The sequence below is a fragment of the Anoplolepis gracilipes genome, chromosome 12, assembly GCF_047496725.1.
Source record: "Anoplolepis gracilipes chromosome 12, ASM4749672v1, whole genome shotgun sequence".
In the NCBI taxonomy this organism is placed as follows: Eukaryota; Metazoa; Arthropoda; class Insecta; order Hymenoptera; family Formicidae; genus Anoplolepis; species Anoplolepis gracilipes.
This window is the reverse complement of record NC_132981.1, coordinates 782,101-798,589: the sequence shown is the minus strand read 5'-3', so window position 1 is coordinate 798,589 and position 16,489 is coordinate 782,101. Positions and strand designations below refer to the sequence as shown.

The 16,489-nt window shown below is 31.2% G+C and overlaps 1 long non-coding RNA gene across 2 annotated transcripts in view; it reads right to left on the bottom strand.

The window, feature by feature from the left end:
* Positions 1 to 1,953: 1,953 nt before the first annotated feature.
* LOC140671875 (uncharacterized) overlaps positions 1,954 to 16,489 on the bottom strand; it is a 39,929-nt gene continuing 25,393 nt past the window's right edge. Inside the window, exons 3-5 of one of the 2 annotated variants that reach the window (XR_012047803.1) lie at positions 3,547 to 3,663; positions 3,354 to 3,473; positions 1,954 to 2,511 (exon numbers count right to left, since the gene is read on the bottom strand). This is a non-coding gene — a long non-coding RNA (uncharacterized lncRNA). The remainder of the gene's footprint in view (positions 2,512 to 3,353; positions 3,474 to 3,546; positions 3,664 to 16,489) is intronic. The other variant, XR_012047804.1, reaches the window with a different exon arrangement.

Sequence of the window (16,489 nt, the reverse complement as noted above, 5' to 3'; positions counted from 1 at the left end):
GAGGATTGCAATTTTAAATCTAGTATCTCAAGGTCATGGGAAATTCCTTTCGATTCTAGAGTATCATCTCGAGACCGTATAGCAGAGGAAAATCCTCTAGAATCAAGACGCAACCACTAAAGAATAGAATTTATTTTTTTTTGGGTGTTGGGTTGGAGTTCTTATATCTTGCGAGATGTTTTTCTATCTACAGGAAAAATATACCGTTATGCCTTCTAGTGGTGTGAGCGCAAATAGGGTTTGTATGATACAATTTAAGAATATTTTCTTTATTTCATATACTATTCTTAACAAAAGATCATTAGAGGGGAATATTCTGAATTTTTTAGAATATTTTATTGGAGGAAAGCTTTAGAAAAAAATTCTTCTAAAATAGAGAATACAATTTTTTCGGTGCATCTTTTAAATTTGAATATTAGATAAATACATATTACTCTGTACATCTTTTATTATAATTTTTGTTTATTTTAATGTTTATTTCATATTATCAAATGAGAGATCATATAAAATGTCTTTAAAAGATCGCTCAGAAACGATTTTGAACAAACTTCTCATGAAATCGTACAACTCTTTCCGCGTGACAGCAAAGAAACATATTTTGTTCCCCAATTCGCAAAAAGACTTTGAGAAAAATAAAGCAGGAATTTCACAAAGAAAATTAGTAGATTTCATAATGATATAAAATTCATTAATTCTACTAACTACTTAAAAAAATAAAAAAATCAAGCTGAACAAAACATTTTTACCAACGCAGGTATTTTTATACAAAATTTGAATTATATTCAAAATTATTTAGAAACATCTACAAAATATTGAATTGCAGTTTGTTTCGAAATTCTTTTAAACATTGTAAAATTTGTATACGGACTTAGAAATTATGGAACAATACAGGATTTGATTAATTTATAATTGACATTCTAAGGATGAAGTAGTTAAAAAGTGGGACGAGTTATATGAGTTACGTTTAAATGATTGCACGATACAAATTATAAAAGGTATTAATGATATAACAAAAAAGTAGTTGATATATCCTGGTAAAAAATTTGTTATGTATAATCATATATGATATATGACCATATAAAATTATATAGAAATATATAAAGTTTTATATAAGTTATGTATAATTATATATAATAATATATGACTTATTGTATAATTATATATAATTTTATATTAATGTTGGCTAGATGTCAATCAACGATAATACAAAATTATGCATACTATACATAACTATACATAACTTATACAGAATTTTATATATTTCTATATACTTTTATATTGTTATATATAATTATATATGAGAAATTTTTTACCGGGATTGACTTCTAATTTCGGATACGTATTGGTAATAATATGCTTTAGTTAAAAATACTAATCATGAAAGTGTAGAAATTCCGAATTTATATTATTAAATTGCATTCATATATGAAATGTGTAGCTAATTAATTTTTTTGTACATATTTAGATCGAAAGAGATTTTGATAGAAAATATCTGGGATGCAAAAATAGATTAATTTCATCATGGACTTTTAAAAAATTTACAAGCTTTTAGAAAAAAATTTGTCAACAGGAGATCAACTCAATGAGATTCTCATGCAATCGGAATCTGTGAATATAGGTAAATATTTAGATTTTTTTGCTGAGCTATTAATATTTATCTATTGAAAGGTGATTGTTATATGTTTTTAAATATTTGATATAATAACTTTATAGATAGTAGAACGGTTCTTTATATTTGGATTTTAATAGCTCTTAAATCAACGAAAATTAGTATAAAATCTTCAAATTGCAGAAGAGTATGGAAACCTACAGTTTCTGAAAGTCGAGATGACATTCTTGTGCATTGTTGCAAGGTTAGTTCGATAATATATGTTTGTTATCAATATTTGTAGTTAAGAGATAATAATTGCAATTTAATATTTTTTTAATATTTCTTTTTTTTAGATACCAGGAGATATTAATGAGTCTTGCATGAACAATGCAGCTGTTTATTATTGTTGTTGAACCCGAAATAACTTTAATCGAAAAAGTATACGTTTCGATAAAATAATATATAAAATGTCATTTGTATTAAAGGCCGTTTTGATGTACTTTTTAAAATATTTATCATTTTCAACACATGTTATCCAAAAGAATGTGAGAATTTTTGGTATTTAATTCAATGAAGCATTTATGAATGTTTTACAAGATATTTTGTATTTTATGTCAAAATATTGTAACTTTTGAGCCTTATAATTCAAAACGATCTTAATGAAAAAATACTTTATTATAGTGTTTTGAAAAGCTCTCGAGGTAAACTACAACAATGTGCAATGAAAAATGGGGGGTTCCATTTAAGAAAATAAAGGTTTTTATATGACCTTCAAACAATTATTCAAGATCGAATCAGTGGCGCCATCTTATATCCCCCCTTGATACCTAACCTTGCAACCGATAAGTGGTCGCAGCCCGGATTCGCGGAAATCGACGAGAGAACCAGATCCAGAGAAGCATCAGGGATGAACAGCAAACCTGAAGGGAGAAAGAAGACTGTAAATAATGTAAATAGTTACTAGTTAAAAAAATAAGCGAAAAGACAATAAATATTTATTTCCATCGTTAACAAAGTATTATAAAGATTATTCTCTGATATGAATGACATAAGATATTTTAGTTTAAGAAATAAGTGACAGGTCATTCTACAATAGATCAAATATTTAGTTTTGAATGGTTAGAAACGTTTAAATAAAATCGGTAATATTTTTTACGTTAAGAAAAAAATATGTATCATCATATAGTTATGTTATTAATTATGCTTAGATGTAAATAGGCTGAAAATAATTATAATAACGGAATAAGCAAAATTTCGTAGTAATTAAGATAAACGTTAAGACCCGACGCCCTGACGAAGCGTGCGGATTGGACCGCGGCAGCGCCCAACGCTGACTGGCCGGTGACGCCGTGGAGGGGATGGACGACGACCACGCAGGGTACAAAAGCAGCGATCCGACTCGAGAGTAGTCGTATGGCAGGCTTGGGCGGAAGCTATGCTCGACCGTGGATAGAAATACCTTATACCATCGCGGAACGCGATCGCTCATATACCGAAACGTAAAATCAATTGTCAACCGCAAAGCGTCAAATTGAACTGATAGATGATAAACACACATGCGAACCGCAATTAATACACGCGAATATGTAAACCGTGTAGGTCGCAAGTGACATCGATAATTCTAAGATTTGTAAAAGAAACGCGAGCGCGAGATAAATTGTAAAAACGTGTGGTAAACGGTGTAAATGTTAATCATTAGCCGTAAAGTAAATAAACAATTATTTTGTGAATCTACTAAGATAGTGAAACAAATTTTAATCACCTATGTATATCTTGATTATTCCAATCCTTGATCCAATAATGTTGATCCTGTCGAACGCGAAAGGTGAATCCTAGAAGTAGCGTATCCATCCACAGTGATGATTGGGAATCCAGCGATGACCTGAAACAAAAAAGGAGAAGAAATTATTGGAATATTTCGTCGAGAATACCAGGACACTACAACCCCGACTGACCTTGGTATTTATCTTGGTTAAAATACCTGGCGACTGATAACAAAGGCGAAATCACTGCGATCTGCTGACTGGTGAGTCTCATTTCTTATTTAGTGGCGATGCTGATCCGGTCACAACCTAACCATACAACTTTTATTTAAAACATTTTTTTATAACTTTTATAGTTTTTGAGATATTTAGGCGTCTCTCAATATAAATGCTTCATCCTATATATAGAAATTACTTAATTATTATAGAAGTATTATTTGTAATAAAAAAATTTCTTATATGTTATGTATCTTTTAACACTTATTATTTATACCGTAAATAAGAAGTTACAAAAATTTTATCAGTGACCCTAACCTTAAAAATCGATTACATCTCAATTTATAACCTTTTTTTGTTTACAATATATTGTAGTATGTGTTAGAATGCATCGAAATAGATTACTTTTATTGTGCAATATTTATTTATATTCTATTTTTATTCTAGATACTACAACGGAAGAAAAAAGAAATATCAAAGGTTACAAATAGACATTTCCGTAGAATTGTTAATAATGAATATACTAAGAAAAGAGAACAACTACTACATGTTAATAAAATACAGCACTCTTTTAATAATGAAAAATTTACTACCGACGAATATCTTTTGCCGATAAAATATTTAGAAATGTAAAAAGAAAAGGTCTACAAAGCATTAGCTACTACGAAAAATAAAATAGAAGTGTGCGAAAGAAAATTAGCTATGCACGGGTTAAAAGAAACCTGTCAGGAAAAAAAGCTGATTGGTGATTATTAGGTAAATAAAACTTAATATTCGGAATTTAATATAATTAGAATTACAATTAGAATCGCTTGTTATTAATTTTCTATTTAAGCAATATTATTTTAAACGCATTTTTATTTCTATGTTATTAAATAAATTCTCTTTTTTTGTAAAGAGTTTGCATAAAACTCATACTATGAATGATACAATTTTTCTGAGAAAATTCCTCGCGTAAATTAATTTTATAAATTCATAATTTTATTTTTCAAATAGACTAAAGCACAACCGTTGCTCACAGCTGCATAATTTATGGGACCAAAAAAATTTTAATAAAAATATTTTAAACACAAACAATAGTAATATCGATATAAAAATATTAATTTAGTTAGCAATTCTTCTGAAATTAAACCAATACATTTTAATGATGAAGATATATTTAAGTTGCAGAATAAAATTACTTTAGCAGATAAAATTGCTCATTGGATTATTAAAAATAATATCTCGCAAAATTCTGCAAATAAATTATTATCAATAATGAAATCAGAAAACTTGCTTGTTCCAAAAGATTGTAGAACAGTGCTAAAAACTCCTTCATTATGTAATATTGTAAATATGCCACCTGCATATATATACATTTAAATATTGAAAAAGGCATAATTGAAAAGATGAAAAATACATTAACAAAGAATTTAGAAATTTTACCGTTAACAATTAATATTGATGGCTTACCATTGAGCAAATCATCAAAGAGTCAATTTTGACCTATTTTAATGTCAATTGATTTATTAGAAATTTCAGAACTTTTTATTGTCGGTATTTATCATGGATTAAAAAACCAGAATCGGTAATGGATTTTTTAAATTTATTTGTGGAAGAATATTTGTTTTTAAGAGAAAATGGTATTACTATATATATAGAATAAAGTTGTTAGGCCAATATTAAAAAAAATTATTTGTGATACACCTGCTACACCATTTGTTCTATCAATAAAATCTCATACAGGGTATTTTGGTTGCAATAAATGTACGCAAAAGGGTAAAGATTTTAGGCAAAATGACATTTCCAGAACTTGATATCACCTTAAGAACTAATAAAAATTTTGTTTTACATTCACAACAAGAACATCATAAAGGTTTTTCTCTTTTAGAAAAGATATTGGTTTAGTTAGTAATGTGCCTCTCGATTATATGCATTTAGTATGCCTTGGTATTATGAAAACACTTATATTGTTTTGGACTGGAAAAAAGGAAATAAGTCAATTAAAATTAAATGATCATGATATAAATTCAATATCAAAAACTATGAAAATTTTCCGAAAATATATCTCTGAGGAGTTTTGTCGTCTATCAAGAGTTAAAGAAGATGTAGAACATTGGAAAGCCACAGAATTTAGACAATTTCTTTTATATACAGATCCTGTTGCATTGCAAGGCAAATTGCCTAATATTCAATATAAACATTTTATGTTTACACATCGCTATAAGAATTTTATGTTCATCAGAGTGTATTAGGCTTAATGCATATGCAAAATCCTTAATTCGATATTTTATTGAAAAGTACAAAAAAATATATGGTAAGGAATATATTACATATAACGTGCATAATCTTTTGCATCTTTGCGATGATGTATTATTATTTGGAAAACTTGATAATTTTAGTGCATTTAAATTAAATACAAATTATACATATTTTATCAGTATCAGTGTCGGTATACTTTTTTTTATAATTATTGATTAAAAGAAAATACTAAAACTGGCTTCTCATTAAATTGATTAAGGAAGAATAACTCACGTCACGAATAATAAAAGCATCAAGATCGTGCTAATGTGAGGGATTGTGCGAATTCTCATTTTCTTATGCAACTTCATTAAAATATCAATTTCGAATTTGTAAACTTAATTTTCATATTTTTTATATCTACTAAAACAAAATAAGCGCGCGCCATTTATTTTGTACATTATATGTATATACGCATACAAATACATATATATGTACTGTTACGTCAAGCGGGGTCGCGGCTCCTAAGAGTGGTCGGACCTTTCGCCTGACCGGTCGCGTATTTCAGAAGCTAAGCTTCTGGGGATTCCTCGCGACTAGGCTTATCCGGACGATGGATGTTTTCCCTTACCAAAGGCGAAGTAATAGGGATATGGCGGTGGTGTTACCGTGTATATAATGTTGCGGCAGTATCAAACGAAAAGGGAAATGGCGATTACTGACTAAGGGAAGTCGCGTGACGTGAACTCCTCGGGAATGGTTCCGCTAGCGAAGACTTTAATAGGGTCCGCTAATGAATAGTAATAGATGTTTCTATTTCTCAAATCTCTGAGGAAGTCGGCGTAGGTGTTAACGCACCGATCGCAGTCGAACGGGAAAAACTCTGCTAGATTACGAGAGCAGGCCGTGCAATACACGTCGGAATAGCGCGTGCTGTCGAGCGCGAGGTGTACGTTGAAGTACGCGCAAGAATCTCTATCGATGTCGTCGGAATTTACAAAGCCCTCCTGTATGGGGCGCAGTTGTCCGTAACACATGTAGGTGTGTTGTCAATAGGTTATGGTTAAATACTATTATTGTTATTGCTCGTATAAAGCGTTGTTATTAGTCGTGGTCAGAATAAGGAAGGAGTACAAATAATTGAATAACCAGAAATAGGTTTCTTATATTTATTCAGTTTAAATATTAATTGTTTACAACTCAATGAATAAAATAACACGCGCGTTATACAATATTGGAAACGAGTATTAATTTGGAAGCAAGTATTATCTTCGGGAAAATCTCGACAAGAGAGAGAATGGTCAACGCGAAATGCAGGAAATAAAAAAAAAGGGGTCGGTCGTAAACCGGTCTCGGCAGCGCGGAGCAAAAATACTATTTTGGAAGGATTTAGCGCAGGGCGAGCTGGCCCAAGCGAAACGCAGGAAGCAAAAAAAAAGGGTCGGTCGTAAAAGTGTAGGCACGAGAAAACTCTAGGTTTTCCAAGCTTCGTATTTTGAGTAACGCTGCTACGAGATATTGTTATCGGTTGTTCCGCGGAACCCCAGTGCTCGAGGGTGGAACACCCGTAATTTAGGTATAATATTTCGTCGCGTATCTGGAGATAGCGGGTCTTCCTCGGATCTCCCGGTACGTAATTCGCGGGCGGCAGAGGGGGGAACAGTAGCTGTGTGTCCAACTGTATCAGTTTGCGCGGCCACGGAAAATATCCCATAGACTTTATGCGGATGTCCGTCCTCAGAGGTTTGACCTGCTTTGTTCGTAGCGTCGGGTTAAAGTACGCCTCGTACTCTAAGTCAAAATATAGACGATCCGTCCCGAGGAATTCACTATCCGCTTCACTGACGGGAGCGTATTTGTATTCGTAATATAAACGTCGCGCGTGGAATTTGTGTCCGCCTCTTCTTATTTTTGGCATCTACAAAAAGATCAAATTAATTTCGCGTGTTCGCTGGGTTCGACCATTGGTTTTGAGGTAGGGAGGTGGCATGTGCAGAGTATTAGCACGATATCGGCTGGGGAGGGGTAGTAACGAGCGTGCAATTGTTTGCACCGCTACGTCGCTGGTTTGGTTAATGGTCGAAACCAGGTCTGTTGAGGGTCGGATTGAAATTTAATATGACGCCGAACGTAGAAAATGCGGACTGGGTTCAGGTACGTTTTGGTATTAATGCACAATGAGATTTCGTAAATACATGTATTTTTTGACTAACCTTACATTGGATGGTTACAGTGGTGACGCATGAATATGAATCGGAGAGTTATCGGCGCGGAGAACTGACGCAGGGTGTACGGACGTAGTATAATGAAGTAACGATATAACAGGCGCTCGTATGAGGTAGAATGACGTTGCAGAGGAACTGTATGGAATAGGATCGCGTACCGAAATGGAAACGAATGTGGATATGGAAAGCGTGCTGATTTGGAACAGTGTTTGGAAATGGAATCGCGTATAGAAATAGAATCGCAAGGATGAGGAGCACTTCTAGAGAGAGAAGTGCATCGCTCAGAGTCTCGAATTGATGTGTCGATTTTTGGGACTGTTTCGAGGTCCCTCGGTTTGTGCGGGTCAGGGTTGAAAAGTGGGGGTAGGAAGGGTTATCTAAGGGTTCGGAGTAGCGGGAGAGTCTTATGGTGGTGGGAGAGCAGTTATTTTATGATTAACGTTTCGTACTGTCAGCTAGAGTCGGTAACGGTTATAATGGGTAACTTGTCTTAGTGAATAACTTATCGGCTAAAATGTAGTCGGTAACTTGTCGTTTGGCTTTATATTATAAGTTTAGTGTTTCTTAAAAGTAAATGAGAAAAATTTTGGTGCCGGGACGTAACAGTACATAAAATATAAATATAAATATATACATATATATATGTACATGTAATAATAATAATATTTATAACAATTATTATAACAATAATAATAATAATTATAAATAAAATAAATAAACGTTTAGTTTATATATTGATATTTTAGAATTATTTTAAATTATTAAATACAATATTATTCCTCTCTCTCTCTCTCTCTCCTTCTCCCTCTCCCCCCCTCTATCTTGCCCCCTTTTTTCCCCCTCTATCTCCCCCTCTCCCCATATCCCCCTTTTCCCCCTCTCTGTCCCCCCTCTCTCTCTACCCCTCTTGCTCTCTCTCCCCTTCTCTCCCTCTCCCTCCCTCCTTATCACTCCCTCCCCCTCCCCCTCTCTCCCTTCCTCTTTCTCCTTCCCTCTCTCTCCCTTTGTCTCTCCCTCTCTCTCGCTTTCGATGACTTACCAGGCTCGTGAAAATCTTATCTTACTTATAATATAAATATCTTATAAAATAAAAATTGAAACTTTTATTTCGCATTTTAAGATTCCTTTAAGATTATCATCTAATAATGATAAGTTCAATCCGTTCGAACAGACCAAGCTAAGAACACATATGTCAATATAACGCTATATGTCTACATAATATATATTAGTAAGTAGATTTATACAAAAGCACATTAAATAATCATATTTTTCGAAAATCAATTTATTTAAGCTATGTTTCGAGAAAGCGGTATCTTTGAAATTAATAATTTTCAATTTATATTATTTTAAAATATGAATAATTTAAGTAATTATAATATTATCTATAAAGTCGAAAGAGAGAGATAGAAAGAAGAGTGGGAAGAAAACAGCTTATTTGAACAGTCAGAGAGAGAAAAAGAGAGGGAAGAAGAGAGAGAGAGGGGGGAGGGGGGAGAGAGAGAATGAGAGAGAGAGAGAGAGAGAATAAGTTAAAACTCACATAGTAATATCTTTAGAGTTTATTAAAATATTGGTTTTTGTAATTTCTTCTTCCAAGGATTTATCGTATTTCACTTTAACTGAAATAAAATGCGTTTTAAATTAGTTTTTTAATTTAAAATTAATTGTGTATTAATATATATGTACTACTTCTATAATATATATGTAATTATAATATATATTTATTATAATATATACTGTTATAAATTATATTATATACATACCTTTCTTATCCGATATTCTTTTAGACATTTTTTAATAAACTTTTATCAAGACCGGAAAACGAATTTAAAAGCTTGAATTTAAATTTATTTATTTTTTGTTACCATAGTTCATATGTTACTATGGCAAATAATAAATACATTAATTTATTTTTTGTTGCCATAGTTTATATATTATTATGGCAAATAATAAATACATTAACACTACATACATTAATATTATTTATTTTATGTATTTATTATGTTTTTAGTATTTATTTATTTTACAATTCAATATATAACTATGTATAATTCAATGTATAATTAAACACAAAATAACATTTTAATCTCTTTTAAAATAATATTTTGATATTTTTTAAATTAATAAAATATTTAATTTTAAATAAATATGTTAAAAATCTCGAATATATCGAAATATTGAAGCTTCTATTTGATGATGTTGATGTATTATTTCGTTCACGACTTGCTTCATATTATTTACGTCTGTCAAATATCAAACTCAAATATATTAAAATTATATTAAAATTAATTAATAATATATATTAATAATATATATTAAAATTAATTCTAACATAGAAAAAATTTATAAAAGATAAAGGAGACGTGTAAAAAGAGAAGAGGATAGAAAAAAAAGAGATAGAAAGAAAGGAGAGAAAGTAAGAAGATATATAAAAAGCAAAGAAAATAAAAGTATGTAATGATGTTTATAATGTGTGTATAATAGTTAAATTCTGTTTGCTAGATCATTACATAAATAATTATTTACGTATTATATGTATATAAGGATATAATTTGTTTTATCATATAAAATATAATAAATAAATAATTATTTAAGGTTATTAAAAGTTAGAAAATAAGAAAAAAAATTAAACAAGACCATAAAATAGTGAAAGAGAAATAGAGAAAGAAGAAGATAGATAAAGGAAGATTTTTATCAAGAAAAAGAGAAAGAGAGAAAGAGAAAGAGAAGATATATAAAAGATAGAGAAAAAATACAAAAAAAGAAAGGTATGCATTAATATTAATTTAAACACACATTTTTTTAAGTAAAAATTTTGCTCGTCATATAATTAAATAATTATTAGCACATTATATGAGTAAATATTTAGCAAAATAATATATAATATATTTTTTATTATATTTTATAGATATATAATAAATCTTTCCTTTTAAATAAATAAAAACAAACACATATTTAAGTATATATACGGGTCATTCCATCAAATAAAAAGTATTTTTGGGCGTCACTATTGCTGATCTTCTTGAAACTCCGTAAGTTTATTATTGATATCGAAAAAAGAAACCTGTGCATATTTAAAATTTTTTGAGCAATTAGTTTCTCCACAATTATATGGGGAATTTAATCGATTTTTAATTTTCTTTTTTCCTACTTTCATTGATCTCGGTATGTTTCTAAATTGATCAAATAATAAAAAAAGTGTTTTTGCGTAATAAAATTTCAGCTTTTCGAGAAAAATATTCATTTTCTATTTGAAATGTCGGAATGCTTATAAAATTGCGATTAAAGTAAAAAAACTTATTTTTTCGTTATTACCCAAATTTTCCAGTTGAATTTGATATTTTTTTCAGAAAGCTAAAAATTTTTTACATTAAATATGTGGTTTTCAAGCTGGGTAGACGAAGTTCAAACGGGAATAGAGAAAATGCAAATTCATTACTGTTTAAAAACTTGATTTTAGAAAAATTTTCAAATATTGACACAGATTTAATATATGCGGATCCAATATTATTTTAAAGAGATAGAAAAATGTGTAAAGATTGAGTTTCTTTGGCAGTTTTAGATTTAGAACATCGAGCATCTAATGAGGATTTCGTTATTAAATATTCATTATTTCGAATCAAAATAATATCGAGAATAGGAAAGCTTCTGCATGCTCAGGAAAATAAGTCCAATAGCATGAGGATATGTTACAGTATATATGTTAAAGTCTCATTACAAATAGGCACGAGAACAATTTGTCACGCCATTGGACCTATTTTTTTAGACATGCAAATCTTTTCTAATCTCGATTTTATTTTTGTTCAAAATGATGAATATTTAATAACGAAATCCTTATTAGATGCTCGATGTCCTAACTCTAAAACTGTCAAAGAAACTCAATCTTTACCACAGACTTCTATATAATACTAGACTGCTAACTCCTTATGTATAAGGCAGCTCTAATTTTATGTACAAACAAGTATGTATGATGTTCCTTTTTGCGCATGCGCTGTGAAGGCGCGTGTTGCACGCATGTATTGTATATATATAGTAAGTATGATAGATTAGATTAATATAAATGAACATAAGCTTATATAAAAGATATAAAATAATAAAAGTAATATACAAGATATTTTATATATATATAAATTATATAATAAATATATAATTATAAATATATAAATATAAATTATTATATATATAGTTATTATATAAATATAAATACTTATATGTACAAATTATGTAAAAGGAAAAATACTCTAATATATATTTATATATTACAAAATAAAATATTTTATAGATTAATAAAATACACATCTAATAATAATCGGTTTTGTTTTGTTTAGTCTGTTTCTTTCATTATTTCCCAAATTTTGTATTTTATCCAGTAAAATGTGTCATTTTTATTATATATTTTTTATATAAATCATATATAATATTTTTTAAATAATAAAAATGACACATTTTACTGGATAAAATAGAAAATTTGAGAAATAATGAAAGAAACAGACAAAACAAAACAAAACCGATTATTATTAGATAAATAATATATATATATATGTATATATATCAATTGCATTTTAAAATATGTTACTTTAATTATATTTATGTAGAAAATCTCTCATCTGTTTAATTGTTACAAAATAAATAAAATTAAATAATAGATAAGGGCTCTCAATATTATAATCTAAGATAAAGATATGACATAAAGAGCAATAGTAAAATCACTCTTTATGCTGTATCTTTATCCCTTAAAATAAGTAAAACTTCTATTTACTTAAAAATATTACATTGTTTATTCTAATATAACTTGTTTTTACAAAATGAATAGAAACTTATTAATTAAACAACAGAAACTATATTTTTACTTATAATAACTTATATAAACTTATTCTTTACAACTTATGCACATACAATATAAGTTCATTTAATACTGATCTTTGGTTGTACTTTAATATCTGTTTAGAAACACAAACATTTTCTTCGAAAGTTTGAAAATTACAAGTGCATATATCTCACAAAACATCGCATATTAGAGAATGTGTAAAAACTTTTTCAAATTAGTTTAATGTTTTTTGTAGCTGTTATATATTATTCTCGTAAAAATAATATTTGTTTAGTTAATTGGTGACGTTTTCTAATTGGTTTTAATATTTCATCTTGATAGAATTTTGAATAGGAATGCAATCGTACTGTAATATATTTATTACTATATTTATTATTATTATTAGTTGAACTTTATGAGGCATTTCCAATAAATTTATATCTTCACATTGTAAAGTAGGAAATATTTTTTTATCAAAAATAAGATTATTTTTTACCGTATTTATTACTTTTTTATCTATTTGTTTTATATTCAATTTAGAGAAATAATCTGTTATAATTTGCAGTTGCTTTTCAGTTTCTTTACATATATGAAACACTGACGAAGAAGGTTTCAGCAATTCACCATTATTGCAAAAGTTTAAAAAGGCAGAAAATGTTTCTTCATTAGCATAATTATGGTCATTGTCGGAGACATTTCTTAAATTTAAAGCACAGGATTCACATCTAATATATTTTAACTGTTTTACAATGTAGCCACTAATATAATAAATTATATAATCAGTGACAGTTTCATGATTTTTCAATGGCATTTAATAAACTTCACTGTCATATTCATCATCGCTTTCAATATTTGTATCATTAAAAATATTATTCTGTCTTTTTTTCTTCCACATTAAAGGAAATATAGATGTGACACATTCAACATCAAATTCAAAACAATTTAGTTTATCGAGGATTTTATATCGGTATGTAATAACATTTGTCTTATTGAATATTTAAATTGTTGACAATTAGGATTATTATTAAAGCCATGACGTGCACGAATCTTAGAAAAAAAAATTTCTAGATGATCCTGCGAAAATTTATAACTTAAAATATATTTAAAAGACTCATTATTTTTAAAAATTTCTATTGAAATATCCAAAATCGATTGAGCAGCAATCGACAAACCATATATAAACGTTTTTCTCGCAGTACGATGTAATAATTGACCATCACTTGTTTTTAAAGAAAACAAATATTGTTTTGTATTATTAACTATTTGCTGTAAGTATTCGATTTTTTTGGGAAAAATGGGTGTCTTAAAGCCTTTACCAAATTTCTGGAATTTAATATGTCAAACAAGCGATCTATCGTCCTAAAAAATTTAACTGTTTCTGAACTACCCTGAAAATCTTTGAAGCCTTCAGCCTCTAAAAATTCTAAAGCATTAGCAACTGAGGCACTCAGAACATGTACGGCATACTTCACTTTTATTTTATTTTGTTTCCAGTTTATACACTGAGAAGATAACGATTTTTTAATTTAAAAATGTTAAGGCTAATGAAGTGGGCACCAGAGATCACTCAGAACGTATTCGTGGAATCTCTTTATAGTATTATACAGAATCGTTAATCACGCATTATCGAGCACGGTCGTAACAAGAATGAGCATAGCGGATGTACAGTACTTTATTCCTTGACGAAGGAACATAGATGGCCAAACTCGCAATAGGGCGTTGGGTTCTCGCACATGAATTACGAACGCATGATCGCGGAAAACGATAGATCAATTCTCAACACTTTCCCCGCTTGAGTGTTCCGCAAATTTGTTTACGATTCCAAGACTTGTACGGAGGAAGTTGAACCTATCTTTGGGCAGAGCTTTCGTGAGGATGTCTGCTAATTGGAGGCTCGAAGAAATAAAGGACACAGTTAATTCATTACTTTCTACTTTTTCTCTGATGAAGTGATGGCGGATATCAATGTGCTTGGTTCGTTTATGGAATTCGGGTTTTTCACGAGTCGTATTGCACTTTGGTTGTCTATGAACAACGTGGTAGCATGAGAGCATTGACATCCGATATCACTGAATAGCTTCCTGAGCCAGATTGCTTCCTTTGCTGCGAAAGCGGCCGCAACATATTCGGCTTCCGTTGTGCTGAGTGTTACAAGTTTTTGTCTTTGTGAAAACCAGGTTACTGGGCCGCCCGCTAGCGTGTAGACATAGCCAGTGGTCGATCTGCGAGTTTCAATGTCACTCGCGAAGTCTGCATCTGAATATCCTGAAAGCTTAAAAACACTGCCGTCGTTTTTGTATTTTATACCTACATCTACAGTGCTCTTTAGATATTTCATAATTCGCTTCACAGCCTCCCAGTGGCTGTTGTCATAACTGCCTAAGTATCTACTGACTATATTTACCGCGAACGCAATGTCTGGACGGGATACGATAGCCAGAAACATGAACGATCCAACGGCCTCTCGGAATGGTACCTGGAGCTTACAGTTCTCTTTTTCTTTAACTGGTTGCAAGTGAGAATGAGGGTCCGCCGATATGCTCATAGTTTTGGCGTCGACCAGGCCAAATTTGTTTATTACACTTTCTAGGTACGCTCGCTGGTGCAGGAATATGGATTTCTCTGTATGATTTCTTTCTATCTGCATGCCTGCATACATGCTTGTATCCTCCAATGTGATATCATAAGCACTTTGCAGGGCTTGAATAACACAGTTCAGACTATTTGCCGACTTGACTGCGACAATGCCGTCGTCGACGAATAACGCTAGATATACATCGTGGTTTTTCACTTTGCCACGGAACACACACTTGTCCGCTTCACTTTCACTGAAGCTGAAATGTTTCAGAAAGGAGGGGAACTTTTTGTTCCAACACCGGGAGGCCTGTTTGAGGCCATATAGTGATTTCTGCAGCTTGCACACGCTCTCTTTTGATCCATTTGTGATGTTGAGGCCCTCTGGGATTTTCATATAAATGTCCTCCTTGAGTTCCCCGTAAAGAAACGCTGTCTTGACATCAAACTGGATCATTTCTAGGTTTTCGTGTGCGATCAGAGCCAGCAGTATGCAAAGGGAGTCATATCTTACGACCGGGGAGAACGTCTCATTATAGTCGAGTGCGGGTTTCTGGAGAAAACCTCTGGCACACAATCGAGCCTTGAAGCGGCTGATGTCTCCGGAAGCCGTGCGTTAGATTTTGAACACCCACTTCGAATCTATTCTGGTTCTATCTATTATGGTGTCCTCTCCTCTCTTGCAGGCACAAACGTCCACGTCTCGTTTCGTTCGTGGGCTTGTAGCTCCTCTTTGATGGCCTCACGCCATTTCTCAGCATTCTCTCTTGTGATAGCTTCATCGAAAGAGGATGGTACTCCCCACTCCGCAATGTTTACCTGGTCGTTTGATGGAACTGCGATCTCGCAGATGATGCTGCTGAGCAGTCGCAAATTGTGATCGCTCTTCGTCTAATGATGTGTTGGTTCCCTCGTTGTCCTCCATATAGGAAGGATTCCCGACGGCTGCTGCTTCTGGCTCATCTGCTGGTTCGTCTTGTCCTTTCTCTGCGTCCTCCGTGCTTAGAATGCCTGGCCAAGGGATTCCTAAAGCCGGAACTGGTATTGTCGAGCAGATCTTCTCTTCGTTGAAGGTTACGTCTCTTGATTCCGA